Source organism: Petromyzon marinus, chromosome 22, assembly GCF_048934315.1.
Source record: "Petromyzon marinus isolate PM22_M1 ecotype Great Lakes invasive population chromosome 22, UKy_Petmar_22M1.pri1.0, whole genome shotgun sequence".
Lineage (NCBI taxonomy): Eukaryota > Metazoa > Chordata > Hyperoartia > Petromyzontiformes > Petromyzontidae > Petromyzon > Petromyzon marinus.
In genome coordinates, this window is record NC_133688.1 from 10,413,566 (window position 1) to 10,431,893 (window position 18,328).

At 43.3% G+C, this 18,328-nt stretch overlaps 1 protein-coding gene across 6 annotated transcripts in view; it reads left to right on the plus strand.

Moving 5' to 3' along the window:
• The window catches only part of LOC116945022 (uncharacterized), a 50,152-nt gene continuing 31,824 nt past the window's right edge, over positions 1 to 18,328 (plus strand). For 2 of the 6 annotated variants that reach the window (XM_032959079.2, XM_032959082.2), the window contains exon 1: positions 1,531 to 1,802. The gene's annotated coding sequence lies outside the window, so the exon portion shown is untranslated. Of the gene's footprint in view, positions 24 to 1,530; positions 1,803 to 14,001; positions 14,891 to 17,205; positions 17,336 to 18,328 lie in introns of those variants that run through there. The other 4 variants (XM_076068715.1, XM_076068716.1, XM_032959083.2 and 1 more) reach the window with 4 other exon arrangements.

The following is an 18,328-nucleotide window of genomic DNA, read 5'->3' on the forward strand; positions in this document are numbered from 1 at the left end:
GGTGACAAGCTCCAGTCATGTCGGTCAGTCAACCCATAAAAAGCTGTGCCGTGACATCGCCAGCGGGACCTTCCATATACTCACCTGGCTGCAAGGAGCACCTAGCCTGGCACAAGCGCCGTGGTGACATCACCGCCACTTATTGGCAAACGCCGGTTGCTGACGTTCCATGTGTGAGCGTAATCGGTTCAGTGCAATCATCCTTTCAACATCGTTTGCGTAACGTGTAGAGAAATCAGCCGGGTCAGTCGCTCCCGACGAAACTTCTGAGTCTTCTCGACCACAGCGATGCCTTCTTCCCTTCGCTGTGCTTGGGAAACGTGGGAGCCCTTCGCTGTGCTTGGGAAACGTGGGAGCCCTTCGTTGTGCTTGGGAAACGTGGGAGCCCTTCGCTGTGCTTGGGAAACGTGGGAGCCCTTCGCTGTGCTTGGGAAACGTGGGAGCCCTTCGAAGGGAACATCTGCGCCGGGTTTGTAACATTCAGGCTGAAACCTGCCGACGAACCATCCTGGGTCTCGTCAAGACTGGATTACAATGTTGAGTTTCGATTTAAAGCTTTCGTGACTGCAAGGATTCATCTTCTTTGGTTCAATTCGGTAAAGTCACCGCGTAGAATGAGAATAAAATAATAAATTGATAAAATAAAATAACACAATAAAATTCTCGCGACGTTTCGGCCACAACACAGCGGCCTTCATCAGGTGAAGGGACGAGACTGTCTGGAGGACAACGCTGTCCTCCAGACAGAATTTTGTGTTATTTTATTTTATCAATTTATTATTTTATTCTCATTCTGCAATGTTGAGCTCACGGGTCCTCGAGAAATCTGGACATAGTCAGTGAGCAGCATCACCGGATCTAATTACCAGCGAAACGTCGTATTAAAACATGTAAATGTTGTGGATTTACTCTCCAACACACCGGTTGGGCTGAAGTATTAACACACTGGCGCGTTGTTGACGTGACAAATCTTAATGTCTGTCGGGTGGTGGAGGTTTACGACACATTTAAACTCACGCGATCTAACCCAAAAAATACTTTATTATGAATAATATTGGTCGCGAAAGCGTACGTGTTAAAAAAATGTCATCGTTTTACCCATTCGGGATTAAAAGTACATTGTCGGAGTCGTCTGTTACCGTTCTTATATATGTGGTAAAAAATAGGCAACATTACATTTGCACAAGCACAAAAAATAGGCACATTCGTCAATAACATCGTGAGGCCTTAAAATAGAAAAATATATAATAGACGACGTTTCGAGCGATGGGCCTTCTTCACATCACGTCGAGTTGCGTCTCTTCAGCAGGTTGGCTGTACCTGAGCGCGATGACGTCGTGTCATTGATCCAACAATGTCATCGAGCCACTCTCGCTGTTGTGACGTCATGTCGCTCGGTTTAGATTTCACACACTCGATAGGTCAGCCTTGCGGGGGGGGGGTATTCCCAGAGGGTCCCCGGCCGCCTTGCAACTTGGCTTGATGACATCACCAGCTACATCGCCCAATCAGAACTCCGCACGCGGTCGCGCATCCAAGCTGGGAAATAAAAACGGGAGTCTGCGCCGCGGTGCACGCCGTTGCCACAGCAACCGGGTTGTTTTTTTTTATTTTAATCTAATCGCAAAAAAAATAAACGCAGCCGAAAATTAAACTTTGCTCGCCACTGAGATCTGGCGCTTTTCAAATCGACCTTTGCCTCGACGTCCGCGGTTTAATTTCATCGTTTTCCTCTCGTCCACTTCATCGGTGCCGATGAGGGTTGCTTCGGGAGCCACGTGAACCGCATGGGCATTGCCCAGGTGAGGGCTGGCACGCAGGGCTCCGTGGTTGTTGGTGGTGGTGGGGTGGTGGTTGAGGGGGGGTGGTGGTTGTGGGGGGGTGGTGGTTGTGGTTGTGGGGGGGTGGTGGTTGTGGGGTGGTGGTTGTGGGGGGGTGGTGGTTGTGGGGGGGGGGGGAGGTGGTTGTGGGGTGGTGGTGGTTGTGGGGGGGTGGTGGTTGTGGGGTGGTGGTGGTGGTTGTGGGGTGGTGGTGGTTGTGGGGTGGTGGTTGTGGGGGGGTGGTGGTTGTGGGGGGGTGGTGGTTGTGGGGGGGGGTGGTGGTTGTGGGGTGGTGATGGTTGTGGGGTGGTGATGGTTGTGGGGTGGTGGTGGTTGTGGGGGGGTGGTGGTTGTGGGGTGGTGGTTGTGGGGGGTGGTGGTTGTGGGGGGTGGTGGTTGTGGGGAGGTGGTGGTTGTGGGGGTGTGGTGGTTGTGGGGGGGTGGTTGTGGGGTGTGGTGGTTGTGGGGGGGTGGTGGTTGTGGGGGGGTGGTGGTTGTGGGGTGGTGGTGGTTGTGGGGGGGTGGTGGTTGTGGGGGGGTGGTGGTTGTGGGGGGGTGGTGGTTGTGGGGGTGTGGTGGTTGTGGGGGGGGGTGGTTGTGGGGGGTGGTGGTTGTGGGGTGGTGGTTGTGGGGGGTGGTGGTTGTGGGGTGGTGGTGGTTGTGGGGGGGTGGTAGTTGTGGGGGGGGTTGGTGGTTGTGGCTAACGCGTCTGCGAATACGAACCCCGGCCACCCCCAAGTTCGATTCCCGCTCACGGCCAACGCCAGTGACGATTAACGGAGCCCGGTGCTGGGCCTCCCATAGGTCGACTCAGCATCAAATGAGTACTTGGTGCGCTGTGTGAAAATAATTTTCATCGCATGCGATTGCATTTCATGGTGTGCTCTTATCACCTGGTGCGGTGCAAACATCGGCACCCGGGGAGACAAAGGCGACCGGACGTGCTACTAGCCACCCACCACCTCGTGTGCCGGGCTCCATAGGTGCTTGCTAACAGTCTGTTAAGGGTATGCGAGAGAGATTTGACTTTGGTAGCGATGGTAGTGGTTGGTTGGTGGTGGTGGTTGTGGCTTCACTTTCTGACTTCTTCACACTGCACAGCAGCTTCAAGTCTTGAAAACAGCATTGCCTATGCCGGGCCCATTGTATGCGCGTAGCGGTCCATGGTCGCCTTGATGATAATTAAGGGGCATCGCTTGCACGTTGCTGCTTTACCCCACATACAGGGGTCAAATTCTGCTCCCATGCCCTCTCGATTAGACAGATTGTGTGATGCCACCTTGGCAATGGCACTCAGGCGAAGTGCTATGAAAAATGGATATTGCCTATTATATACTCTTTGACACTTTCGGTAAAGTCACGTAGGTAGAAAAAGATATATAACAGATCACGACGTTTCGATCGCCACACAAGCAATCGATGCCGCATTGCAGTTGCGTCTATCGTGGAGCAGCCTAGCAGAGGGAAGGAAGCGACGGCGTCAGTGGTATCCACTCGCATTGGCACACACTGACTAACCCAAACGCCTTCGTTGTGAATAATATTGGTCGCGAAAGCCTTCGTGTTAAATTGACATTGACTGCGACAACTTCTTGAGTAGCCGATGCAGTTCAATTGTATATGAGGCGTCTATGTACCTATGCACGGGTGTAACGGTGACCTTTATTTGACCTTACATTAACCGCTTTGCAACAATGCGAGCCGTGGTAAAGACTCAAGAGCTTGTTTATTTGTTAAAATCAAGATATATATTTTTTATATTTTAACCATCGGCTCACATTTCTAGTACCACCGTTATTTCTGGAATGGTTTGCTGATGTGATTGATTTTATAGCTGGTCCAATGCTTGTAATGATAATTGTGATGTAGTTCCGAAAACATTTCTTAAAGTATGGTACTTTAATCGTTTGTTCTATACAGTGAGGTAAAATTAAAACAATCTATTTTTACCAGGTAAAGCCCACTGAGCTATAAAGCTCTTTTTCAGAAACGAACGACCTGGTCACAAATGATAGATCAACGAAGTGTCTTATGTTGAAATGTATTGCAGCCAAATACTCTAAACCCATGTTTCTAATGCACAGGGAAAAAACCGGAGGACCTGGAGAAAAACGTGCATGACCACGGGGAGAGAGACATGCAAACTCCTAATATATAGCCGGAGTCAGGACCTAGAGCCAACCCAAGCGAGGTTAAATTTTGATTTAAAGCTTTCGTGACTGCAGTAATTCATATTCTTAGTTCTTTCGGTAAAGTCACGTTGAAGGGAAACAACAAAATAATAAAATATATATAAAACAAAAAATACCAAGCGAGGTTGTTAACATCTCGCCACCATGGCACCACTAGCTGGTTCTGTCTCGTTTTATTAATGACCATGAAAAGTTGGTGAGCAGCATGTAAACCATGTTGATAACTGTTCATTCACGTATTGATGTCCTTTAACAACACAGCATCTAAAGCTGTGGTGCAAATCTGTGTATTGAGCTACTTTTTTTTAAACGCCTACAAAGAATGATGACGTTCCAAGTTCAAATCACGGACACGGTTGATTCAGTTCTGCATCCTTCCAAATCCGATCAAATTAGTGCCACTTTGTGTGAAGTCAGAAGTGGTTTTCCTTGCTCTGCCAAAGGAATTTGGAGTTTTCACCAATGGGTCAGGGCTGTTACATGGGAATAAGTGTCAACGCTTTGATTTCCTCAAGGGTGAATGATAATTGATACAGAATGTTGACAAGATACACAGTCTTTGTAATGCTTGTTGATGTCCTCTAACAAGGTAAAAATAGCTGTTAAGGAACAATTGTCATCACTGTTTTCGCATAGTGTAGATTTTCCTTTTAGGATTATGTAGTGGCATATTGTGGTTTTGGCTTCGCTTGGCAGCCAACAGACCCTCAACCTTCAGTTTTTAGACTCGATGCGCAAGCCCAATGGCATGAAAACCGCAGGATTGCACATTGTCTGGGTGGTAGGTGGCAATGGTGCTAGGAAGAAGAATTTGGCTCGCTGGGAAGATAATTTGTTTCTCCGATGTGAACCGGGTAAAGTACTGTCAGGTGGCACGATGTGACAGCCAATCCACTGCCACCATAAATGTCACATTGTTGGCGACTGTCCACTAAGTTCAGTGGTCTACTAGAACTACATATGGCCACCAATGACGCTATCGCATGACTCTGCGAATACGCGCACAATGATTTAATGAATGTTGCAGTTGGCATGTACATGGACCCTGGTGTAAGGATTGAAATGGGGCTCCTGTACATCTCTTTCTTGCTAAGCCCCTTGGGTCTCCCTTGTCTGTGGGCCCAAATGCAGTTGCACTGTGGTGTACACAATCGATGGCTACGCTACCAAGCTCATGGCACTGACGGAAGCAATATGCTGAATGAAAAATGAAACTTTGTGACCAACATACAAACAAACATGTTGACTCAAAGCAATACAGTGTTTGCATTGTTCTTATAAGAATGGTACCCGAACACTTTACTTTTTACAAACAAACATTTGGCAAACTAAGGGCCTGTTTGCCTTTGCCTCTTCGATCTGAAAAGATAACTTAAATGTCTCCGAGATGTGCATTTGTAATAAAAAAAGGTAACTTGATTAATTCAGTGCCCTTTTTATAATGTTAATAATTTACGCAATGCCGCTTGTTGATGAGATAGATATCTCATCTCATACAAGTGATTAAATCTGCTTATATAAATAACCTCAGAATCACCTCAAATCTCAGCTCCTGGTTAAAAGACAGAGTGCCACAGTTATGTATTTCAAATTCCCCTCCACGAAATTGGTTTCATAGACTATAACATGGAGCGGTTACCACCATGAAACATGCATCGTGACTGACCTCATGGTGAGGGGGCTCCATCATGGTTGTAATGTCACTAGAAGACCCTATGGCCAGTGTTTCTAAGTCACATGACTGACTTTCAAAATTGTTTATCATGGTTGAAGCACACAATAACAGTGAATTTTGGGGTGGCATTTTTTTATAAATATAAATGCTACTGAGAAACAATTAAGAAGACTCTTAGACCAATGTAAACATATGTTATTAAAATTGTGAATTAAGCTAAAATATGAGTAAACAAGAAAAAATCATGTTCCAGCATGTTTATATTCACAAGTGCAGTATGCAACTCGTGATAACGTAAACTCCAAAGCTGCACAGAGCGAATGGCCTGCTACTTTGCAATTTAATGTAACACAGTATCAGAATTTGTATTTAGACTGCTATGACACTCTTTTTCACAGATGTCTAGTATGGGCGGGTCAGCATAGTAATGACGTGAAAAGGATCATCTTTTTAGCGGTTGTTTTAAGACCAAGTTTTGCAAAATCCTGTTATAATTTTTTTCTTCCGTTTGATACGTATGCTTATCAGAAACAATACTTTATACTGAAATTTTATTGATATTTGATAATTTTTACAAGCATTGTGACCCCCTGGCTATCCCCACTACAGACATACATTGATGGACAAAGCTGTATTATTGCTTTTAACCTCAGACGGAAAGCATTCAAAAGACAGTGTCCCCATGTCAATCATACATTAAGGTGGTACTCAGCTCTGAGCCAGTGGTAGATTTTTCATATGTGGAGTGAGCCTTCCACAGTGTGGCCACGTTTGACTTTCAAAAAAGTGGTACAGTATTAATTTCACCAATCCCAGAGTAGTGATGTACTGAGTGAAATCCCCAACAGGAATCTGAAATCACAACATTTTTTATTTATAAAATGAAACAAAGGTTAACGATACGTGATCATTATTTTTCTCACACGTAAATATAAATTACTGTATGACGTCAGACTGTGGAATGCTATTGATCTTACACGAGGCTAGTTGTTGATTCATGAGTTGCTTTGAAATCCGATGATTCCTTAGTGAACCCTTTCTCCGAGAATTGTTTGACTCCGGTCTGCGACTCTTTAAGTCATGTGTTTGTATTGCAGCTCTTGCAGTGCCCCCAGACCGTGGGATGAATGACAAGCAAACACTTGTATGCACACTTGTGTTCTAACTCAAACACCCCGTGCCTGTCAGTGGGGAAAGAGGGATGGAGGGAGGGTGGCAGAAACAACTGTGTGCAGGCATTGTTTATAGAAGGCTAGAAGCACACAGTAGGTACTTCAGGTCTCTTAACTGCCTTATCTGTTGACATTTCAATGGCTCTTGAGTGAGCAATCACCGTGATTGATTGTCATGATCTAAGTGTTTAATGAACTAAATTGATCAGCAGAAAATATATTTCCATAATATACCATAGTTGTCTTTCCACGTAAAGTGAAAAAATGGCACAACCCATCAACCCCACAGCCTTCTGGGAGTACATAATTTAAATAGCATTGACTCAGTACAAGACGACCCAACTGGGTTCGATACATAGTATCTTATCAGCTGAGTCAGACTCGTTTATACCACTCAGCTGATTAGTATTGAAACATATTTTTTATTTTTGTATTCCAGAAATAATCTTCCAGAAGGAGTAAAACTACAGTACTAACTATGCAATATATGGTATCACCAATTGTAATGCAACTATGGTATTATGGTTAGCGTTTACAACCCACAATTTGGACACAAATTCAAATCCTGATTAGGGGTCAGTTTAGCTCAATATTCCCTTGATTATCATAAATTGAGTTTTTCTTTGTGAAAAATCAAGAGTTGCTCTGTAGTGAGACTTTCCCCACCCAACCCGATTTAAGAGCTTCTTGGCTCACAGGGTAATTCAAAATAAACTGAACTGAACAGAATGTGTGATTGCCACCACCGCACTCATTTGACCAAAGGTACACGTTGACTTTAATCCCATTGTGTTATCATAGTCGAGCCAGGTGTGGTCACAATCATTTTCAAACCAGTGCTGTGGTCTACAAATCCCTTCATGGTCTTGCCCCACCAGATTTTGCCACTCTTGTATCCTTCTTGCCCTCTTCTCAATCTTTGTTGTCTCTGCTCTGTTACCCCTCCTTGTGCAAGCTGTCTCTCTTTTTCTCTTCTTGCCCCCTTCACTGTAACAAACTTCCTCTCCACGTTAAGCAGTCATCTTCGCTCACTAGCTTCCGCTCATCACTCAAAACTCACTATTTTTTCCGGAGCTAATCGCACGACCCCTAAATATCCCCCTTATAACCACCTCTTCATAATCTCTCCATGGTTACCACTCATTCATAATCTCTCTCCATGGCTACCACTCATTCATAATCTCTCTCCATGGCTACCACTCATTCATAATCTCTCTCCATGGCTACCACTCATTCATAATCTCTCTCCATGGCTACCACTCATTCATAATCTCTCCCCATGGCTACCACTCATTCATAATATCTCTCCATGGCTACCACTCATTCATAATCTCTCTCCATGGCTACCACTCATTCATAATCTCTCTCCATGGCTACCACTCATTCATAATCTCTCTTTATGGCTATCACTTATTCCCCATACAATCAATTAATCATCAATTGCCCTCATCAGTTTTGCTTTTACTTAATTGACGCCTCACAGGTTCGCTCATTACTTCCTATAATCTATTTCTTTCACATCTCCACCATTACATACATACGTACCATAGTTAATTATCTGTAAAGCGCCTTAGGCGCTATGTTAATTACGTTAAGATAAGATACATGATAATAGGTTTTTCCCGTTTTTTCTGGCAACAAAACAGGTGTTAAGATGTTTAAACACCAAACTGAAACCTTTTACAAAGAAAATGGTTTAGTTTGGTCTTTTAGCATCTTAACAACTGTTTTGTTGCCAGAAAAAAAGGGAAAACCCTATTATCATATTTTGGTACTGGCAAAGGAGATCCCATGATAAGCTACATGTTTGTGTGAACCGTGTAGGTTTGTGAAAATTCCTAAGTCCGTAGTGCTGCAGGCTGGCCAGGAGATGGCAGTACAAGAAATGATTTTATTTATTGGGTCTATATCAACCTTTGTGCATTGTCCTCTCGAACGTGCTTATCACGAAGTACAATTTACACCTTTCAAGGACATGAGAATTAGACTCCTTTTTGTGAGTTTAAGAATCATCCTTCCACCTTTGCTATGTGGTCATGGTCAGAGACTTGAATTAAACTGTACTTTGGTATTTTTTAAGTGTTATTTAATTGTACAAAGGTAAATATGTAGGTGTTAATTATATGTTGTAGTTATGGCTAAATGTAATTAAACCTTAGCAATAACGTATATATGAATAAATTAACACTTTATGAAATAATGAATTGCAGTCTCTTGGAGATCAGAACCAGAAAGGCTAAATCAATCTTTATTTTACGTGCTAATATCAAGTCGGCATCAGTGCACATTACAGCGGAACGGGAACGACACAGGGGGCATGGAGCATCAGGAATGAAGATGGAGACTCGTCACAACCTCAGCGGCTAAGACCGACTGAGCAAAGTTTATTACAACCGCACGCAAAATAAAGAGTGCAACCGCTCGCAGTGAATAGCACAATGAAAAATAAATAGAACAGGGAATAAACTTTATTTTTATTTTAAAATCAATATTTTATGGGAAGGCACTTCCCCAAGTTGGTCTGGCTTTGTGAGGTTTTACTGTGAATTGTAATGTTACCTTTCTAGATTCATTCTGGTTCAGATAATACCACTTTTGTCTTTCATAATTATTGATGGAGTGTAAATGTGTATACAGACGTAGATGAAGATAATGTGTTGTAGTGTTACTCATTGTTTCATTCTCCTTTTCTCAAATCGCAGTATATAAAATATTGTGCAATCATTGCAATGTCGTGAGACATTACTCCAATAGCAGAATGCATTGCACTACAGTACCTCGTGTCAGAAATCAGCCCCAAAAAGCCTTTAGAACTGACCCCGATAAGCCAATTTATCCACACCAGGAGCACGCATATTTACATGCCCTGCAAAGCGTGTGTTGCATGTCAATAAATTAAGTTTTAATGAAAATTACATTTTTTTAAATTGTCAAGAGTCTAAACAAGCTGAATTAAGTGAAACAACACATTTAATATGTATTTTTATTGAAAGCAGTGATGACTGGGCTGGGACCATCAGCCTGCTTTATATGACACCCTGGGTATATTTTTTTTTATTTAAAGCTTTCGTGACTGCAGTAATTCATATACTTAGCTCTTTCGGTAAAGTCACGTTGAAGGGTAACAATAAAATAATAAAATATATAAAACAATAAAAATTCTCACGACGTTTCGACCATAACGCAAACGGTCATCATCAGGTGTGAAAACCAACGGCAAGAAACATTTGAAAGAAGTGGCGGCTTGCATTTATTTATTTTTAAACGGTGTTTGTATTTTTTTTAAACCATTAGCACCACGGGCAGCGATTTGGCAATTTGTTTAGAAGGACGAGTCCATCTATGTTCTGAAAAGAGGAGGGGGGAGACGAAAAATTAATGTATGCTGTCTGAAAGCCACCGTAAGCGTGAACAATCAATTAAGACCTGAAATGGTTTATCAAATCCTTACAATGATTGCTAAGCCAGAATCCATCTTCTCGGTTGAAATTGTCTCTGTGCTTGTATATGTGGATAGCCTCATGAACGAATCTCTCATGGTAGCCAGATGGCTTACAAATAACCTCTGTCTTGGAGAAGTCAATGTCATGTGAGCCTACTGAATTATAACAATGATCTGCCACGGCCGAGGTGTTGGTCCTACCGTGTTTAAGGTCTGCTTTGTGTTCACGAATGCGGTCCGAGACATGGCGTTTGGTTTCTCCAATGTAACTACTACCACAGAGGCAACTTAGTTTGTAGACACCAGGGTACTGTATGTCCGGAATCACATCTTTTACAGACGGAACCAGATCACGGATTTTATGTAATGTGTTGAAACGGACCTGGATCTTGTGTTTATTCAAGATTTTGGAGATCTTTTTTGTGATCCCCGCAATGTAGGGTAAAGTGATGGTTTTGAAAGGCTCCTCAAGAGGGTCCTTCTTCATGGTTTGAGTGATAGCTTTGCAGATTGTATAGTCGGAGTAACCATTAGCCTTAAGAGCTTGGTGTACGTGCTTGAGTTCACTGCCTATGTGTTCCTGGTCGGATATGCATTGGGCTCTATGGTACAGAGTCTTGATGAGATAATTCTTCTGTGATGGATGGTGGTGGGAATCCGGTTTCAGATAAGCATCCGTATGGGTAGCTTTCCTGTAGACAGAGTGGCTCATTGAACCATCAGGTCTCTTTTTTATTAGGACATCCAAAAAAGGTAGCTTGCCATCTTTTTCGACTTCCATGGTAAATCTGATGGCTGGGTGTATGGAATTGATGTGGTCGAAGAATTGGTCTAGAGCAGGCCGGCCATGTGGCCAGATGACAAAAGTGTCATCCACGTACCTCGTCCATAAGGTTGGGTGCAGAGTGGCAGTCTGGATGGCGTCAGTCTCAAATTTCTCCATGAAAATATTGGCTACAACCGGAGATAGGGGGGAGCCCATTGAGGTGCCCTCAGTTTGTTTGTAGAAAGTCCCATTCCAAGTGAAGTATGTATTGGTTAAGCAGTGTCTCACCAGGGGGGGGTACCTCAGTGTTTAGTCCTTGATGAACCAAGTCTTCAATGATTGCGATGGTGTCAAGTACAGCAACTTTGGTGAATAAGGAAACTACATCAAAACTGACAAGCAGGTCGTCTGGGGACAGGGAAATACCCTTGATTGTCGATACCAGGTAAGTAGAATTTTGTACCGCAGAGGTGGTTTTTCCAGTGAAAGGACGCAGGATTTCAGACAAAAAACGAGCCAGTTTGTGGGTGGGGGAGTTGATAGTAGAGACGATGGGATGAAGGGGTGTATCTACTTTATGTATTTTTGGTAAGCCGTATAATCTTGGTGGCCTGGCAGCAGAAGGTTTCAACGAAAACTGTTTAGATTGATCAATTAATGCGGTTGAATCAGAAATTATTTTGTTGGTTTGTGTGACGAGGCTGTTGGTGGGATCTCTTTTTATTTTTGTATAACTATTTTTTTGTATAATCACTTGGCAGTTGCCTGGGTTCTAACCCAGGAACTGAGTACTTTAGCTTGGCATTCGGCCCCCCAGCCACTTGGCCACCTCTCGCATTATAATGTGTAGCTCGTGTCATTATAATGACTGACATTTCAGTACAGAATACTGCACATTTATCATTTGTACACATTGCTCTTATGTATGTATGTATGTTGAACTTATTTCGCACCGTACGTAGCCAACCGTGCTTATCGGAGTTGCAGGTGATGGACTGCGTCTTCACAAGCTGAGTATTAACTTGTAAAAATATCCACCTGTAATGAGTTTCTACCTATTATTATTATTAATGGAACCAACATATGTATTGCTTGACAAAACAAGCGGATGCCAGCCTGTTGTATCACAACACATTCCAGTTATAAAGGTTTTACTGTTTATACTTTACAAACAAAATGTTACTGCATCTCATAAACGTTGCGTGGAGGCGCTTTAATTAACTCATAAAATTTGTCCCATGTTTGCAGACGTGTCAAAAAACCTTTGTTTCCTTTGGTAATGGGGTAACGGGAATATTGTGCAGAATTTTTTTTTATTAGTATTGTAAGTATATGTGTATGGGGAGCGGTGGTTAGTGTGCTTAGCTACAAACCAAGTGATTCAGGTTCAGTGTCCCAGTCACAGCTAAAATCAGTGGCGATCGATATTGGAACTGTTACTGGGCCTCCCTTAGGTTAACTAGGCCTCAAATGAATACCTGATGTGGTATTAAACACTGGGGAAACATGTGGCTGGTTGTGATATTGGCCCCACCACCCCCGTGTGTATTGTGCTGGCCTTCATCGCTGCTCACTAAGAACACTTGCTCGTACAACCCATTTCAGATATATAGGGAGTACAGCATAGTACAGACTGGGGTGGCACTGTGCTAATACAGTCGTCAGCCCTAGACCATTGGGGAGAGCTGGAGTGAGGGGTGCTACATTTTAATCGTCAATTAAGCGATGGGCATCACAACCTATTTCCATAGGGTGTGAGAGTTTGAGCAGAATCGAGAGTAGGACAAAAGCAGATCATATAGTTTCTCATTATGTGCAGCATTTCACATGTCTTTTAAGTTTGTTAAATATTAACTGCGTTGTGCTTCCCATTTAAACAAGCTCACGCCACTGGTCTGCTTATGCTACTCAGTTCGAAGATTGCGAGTTGACATTCTTGTTGGTGGTTGACTGAGCATATCATCAAGTCGAGTGTAGTAATCCTATAGAGGGACTGGCTCCCGCCATGGAAACATGTAAATGTCACCACTCATAGTTCAAGGACACCAGTGGATATGAATAATCATATTCTTAATTTGAGCCGAGGAAATGCATTGATTTGATTTTACTCAACATGTGATGAGGTGAGAACATTTTCTTCTGGCACTCCTAATAGTCATGATGTCAGGGTAGAGCCCAAGACTTTGACACCAGTGAACTCTTTCTGGGGTTACCGTACTGCCATGGTGGCCGGTAAAAATGGCACAAGTGAAAACTAGGAAAGAGTAGCATGAAAATAATCATCGACGGTTTGGGTTAATCATCTCTTTTATTCAGATGTGTATATAACTGTTAGTACAGTGCATCTAGCTGTTAGCACGGTACTTATAACTGTTAATATAGGCCCGTTTCATTGTGGTATTTTTTCCTAGTTTTTCACTTGTGTCATTTTTACGGTGCATTTTTTTCCTGTACCATTTTTTCCCGTGCCATTTTTCCTCTGCCATTTTTCCCGTACAATTTTTACCGTGCCATTTTTTACCGTGCCATTTTTACCGTGCCATTTTTGCCTGTACTATTTTCACTTGTGCCATTTTTCCCATACCATTTTTCCCGTTCCATTTTTACAGTGCCATTTTTCCCGAACCATTTTTACCATGCTATTTTTTACCCGTACCATTTTCACCTGTGCCATTTTTTCCTGTGCCATTTTCACCTAAAATCATACTTCCATCGGTCGTCCTGAACCAGCACTGAATGGGCTCATTCATATTTTCTAAGATGTGGTGTGCTGAATATTCATTTGGAATTATACTGCAGTATGTACCTCATACATTAAATAATATGAACACTGAAGTTCTGCGATGGGATTTTTTGTTTGTCTAGTCGTCGGTGAAGTAGTTGAGACCAACTTGCTACACTTGTGAACCTTGTCTAATGGTGAGTAACTCCCAGATTTGAACCCAGAAACTGCTTAGTGTGCTTTCATAGGCACAGTATTAGTCTCTTGAGGCACCTAGTCGCCTTTGAATCCTCTATAAATCATGAAACAACCTCACAAAGTTACAGGGCAGCAACTGGAGTCACATTAACGATGATGTGCAAAATGGCTCAGCGGCCAGTATAATGCCCAGTATGCCATACCCAGTTGCTACATATTTTCATTACAATCATGAGCAAACATAGGCGTGTTTATCCTCGTGAATTTCTTTGTTCTTTAAATACTTTTAGTATTTTTTCATTTACGCCATGGATCCATTAAGTTGCAGGCATGTGGCCAAGCATGCCTGTGCTTGCCCAGACACACTCACACGCACAACATGCACCACCACCAGCAAAGGTTAAGAGAGCATTTGCCAGAGAGATGATCTTCGCATTTTATTTAAACTAAACCACATTTACTTTCCTTGAGTGGGAGTAGGGTGACTGTGCACGGGGCATTCAAGGCTCCCTTATTACCCACGGCATCTGATTTCTTGTCTCACACTCTGCTGGGAACTTGAAGCCGCACACCAGTTCACAGGAGTCTACTAAATTCATTGGTGGTTTATTTTGTGTCAGGGTTGTTACAAAGAGTAGGTGTGGTTAATGTGCCATTAATTGCACGTTGATATGTGCACGTTCTGTACATGATGCCACCCGATTATCACGGTTGGCTACGTACGGTGCAGAAGAAGTTCAACATACTTAAAACAAGGCCTAAAGACGAATTTTAGCAAGGTTAGCAGTGAGGCACTACTGTTAGAGAAATATCAAAGTGCAATGAATTGATGCAAGTGGATTCGTTGTCAAGTCTCATTAAAATACTGCGTAAACTGGGGCTTATCACAAGAGTTCAGCTCAGGTAAGTAGGAATGTACATTATCATGCGCAACAACCCCAACAAAGTCATCACCTTGGCTTTAATTCTGCCTTACGGTATAATAGTAAAATATGTATTGTACACTAGTAATGTTTTTGCTATGGATCGTCTTCAGAGCAGCATTTCTGTGTATGCACCACTGACAACATGCATGCTATATCAAAAATAAAGATGTATGTGCTATGAAGAAGGGCTGTTGCCAAAAAATTGCCTATTATCTTTTTTTCTTTTATGGCCACGGCGTTGTAGACCAATGTGATAAAACATTTTTTTTATTAATTGTGCTTTTGCAAAACTGCCAATGCAGCAGCATCTGGAAAAATTGTTTTACGCAGCTTTTAGTTCCTTATTTACATTCGAACTTCCATAAGTTGCAACAAGTAGTTGGACATGCCATCTTGGGAAGTTTATCCTCATAATTTCTTATTGTTTACTACAGTTTTCCTCTTTTACGAGTGTATGCTGGTGTTCATGCTGCATCCTAAATACTGTATATCTTGGTTTGGCTTTTGCAGCTCTGTGATAAAGCACACCTCTTATGAAGAATATAGTCGTTTGGGAAGTAATTCAGTGCAAGATCATGCGTCCTTAACTATTATTTTGTTTCCCCCTGTTTTTAAACTACATTAGAACTCCAATCATCCAAGCTCCAATAATCTGAGAGTCCCATGGTTTGTGGCAACTCCTATAATCCGCGGGAGCGAAGATCCTAAAGTCCGTGCTTTTGCTGGGGATTTATTTATCTCTACCTGGACAGGCTAATTCCTCACGTTATATTTTTAATGAGTGGCAAGCTTCAAAGATGTGGCCACGCTTTAAAAAAACCCATTCCCTCCAAAGGAACCTCGTAACCAAGTGAGAAAGACGTGTTTAAATCGCTCCAAACACATATGTGTGTTGTTAGAGAGGTGAGAGAGATGGTGGTATAGGATGCCACTTTTAAATCTAGATTAAAAATGCATTTCTTTAGAAGTCGTTTTTGTGTTTAGTTTGTTGTCCTTCCCCTGATACCTCAGATTAGCACGGTGGGCTATGTACGGTGCAAAATAAGTTAAACATACATACATAGAGAGACAGAGCTGCAGCAAGTCAAGCGGCGATACAGAGAGACATGGAGACAGAGACGTACAGAGCTGCAGAGAGACAGAGAGACAAGTGGAGATAGAGTGAGACAAACGGAGCTACAATTAGATAAACGGAGCTGCAGAGATATAAACAGACAACTGGAGATGCGAGACAAATGGAGCTACAGAGACAAACGTAGATTATCCTGAATCGTGACAAATCATTTGAATGTCATTGTAATTCATTTACATGCTTTCTTGCAACATTATGATGGCGGAATACCCATCCCAACCACAGTGCCACTCAGGTACTGTGCACATATTCTTTCTTTGTTCTTTAACATATCCACGTGTCCAAAACAATTTAGCCAGAGGTATAGTATATGTGTAATGATAGTAGAGTCAACCTATAGTGTGAGTGGACTAGTGGCCACGGGAGGTAATTACAGGGTAGTCAGCGTGCAGTGCGAATGGACTAGTGGCCATGGGAGGTAATGACAGGGGAGTCAGTCTGCAGTGTGAATGGATTGGGGGTTACGGGAATGATCGAAAAAAGGAGCTTGGCCAGGTAACGGAAGAGGACGGTAGAGTCTGCTGGTAGAGCGAGCGTCTAGAACCAGCGAGAAGGTTCGGGAATGGGGGCGTGCCCTCTGACCTTATATAAGGGAGATGCGTGGGAGACTTGGGGCTGTTGCAGTGGGGTCTCCGCCTGTTCGAGTGTAAGCATGTGGCTCCTTAATAAAGGAACCATCCCAAGACAAGTGCGTCCAAGTCGTCATTACATATGCATTGCAATCTTTGCAAAAACAGTGGGAACAGTGTTGATAAAAAGCTGCATACGCAATCCTAAGTCTCTTGCAGGTCAATTGGCACGTGGCGCGAGAAATTGAGTTGGTTGGAGGTGGACCTTCTTCTTCCGTATGGCTGATGTAGATGCACAGCAACAACTACAATTTCACATTCAGGTGGTCAAGCCAGATAGCCGCGTCAGGAGTAGTGGAGTGTATCACCGTCATTTCTCCTTCGTATTTGTGGATCGGGCATTGCGTCGTTATATGCTGTACGGTCTGTTCTGGATGACCACAGTCCCACACTGGAGAGCTTTTAAGTTTCCATTTGTGCATCAGGTATATGCATCTGCCATGGTTTGTGCAGTGGATGTGTTTTAGGGTGGACCATGAGTTTAGGGTGGACCATGACCTGCTAATGTGCTTGTGCCCTTTGTTCACACAGCAGCCGGCACAGTCGCCATGACAAAGTGGGCACCGCAGGCGTTACCCTGTGAGAGAGATTAGCGGAGCATGAATTTACGAATCAAGAGCCAGGGAACATAATGCCAGGGATTAATCGAGGGCGTCCGCAGGTAAACAGAGTTGCTGGTCACTTGTGTAAGCTAAGCTGCACACTCGGCTATGAGTGGCTTTGTTCACCAATTAATTTATTATCCATTTAACTATACAGTGGGTAATTCTGTTTTAATGACAAGAAATCACTTCAGAAAAATAGTGCTGGCCCAAAAACTATGAGTTTCAACAAACGAAACTGTGTACAAATGGCACTCGGCATTTGCGCATTATAAAACACAAATCATCAACAGTCCCAGAAGAACTGCATTGTAGTCGTCTATAGTTATAGTTGCCACCATTTATTTGCATGGCCTTGGGACCAGGTTGACAACATAAACGAAAATGCTTTGCATCCTCCACATCACAAGCAATAATCTTATTCAAAGCTGTATTATGGACCGGGCCAGTGGAGCCAGTGCCCCGGGGCCTCGGACTGGCAGGGGGCCTCCAAGCCTTAGGTCGCGTGCGGTATCTGGTCCAAGAGCTCACCACTCGGGCCCCCGGACCCCGCAGCGCTGACAATGTGAGGCCCCTTGAAGGCCACTTGTGTTGTGGCCGAAACGTCGTGATTTTTGTTGGTTTATTTTTTACCTACGTGACTTTACCGAATAGAACCAAAGAGTATGAATGTGAGGCCCCTCGGTGCTTAAAGCATGAGCTGACCACTAGGGCTCCCGGGACCCTGGATGCTTACAGTGAGTTGACCACTAGGGCCCCCAGGCCCCTCGGTGCACACATTGAGCGTAACACCTGGGGCCTCTTGGTACATACAGTGCATGCTAAAAACGAGAGCCTCTCGGAGAGTACAGTGCTTCTGTACAACTAAGCCACTGGCTGGCACGCTACAATATGCTGTGACATGATACAATAATCACCAACAAAAAGTCAGTTCATTCTGCATATCAGGACAGTTTGACTTACCGTAACTAGCTATGCCTTTATTTTAGCTAGCTGCCCGTTTTCCCTAGCTAGCTGCCCATATGATTCAGCTTGTTAACATAAATTAGTTA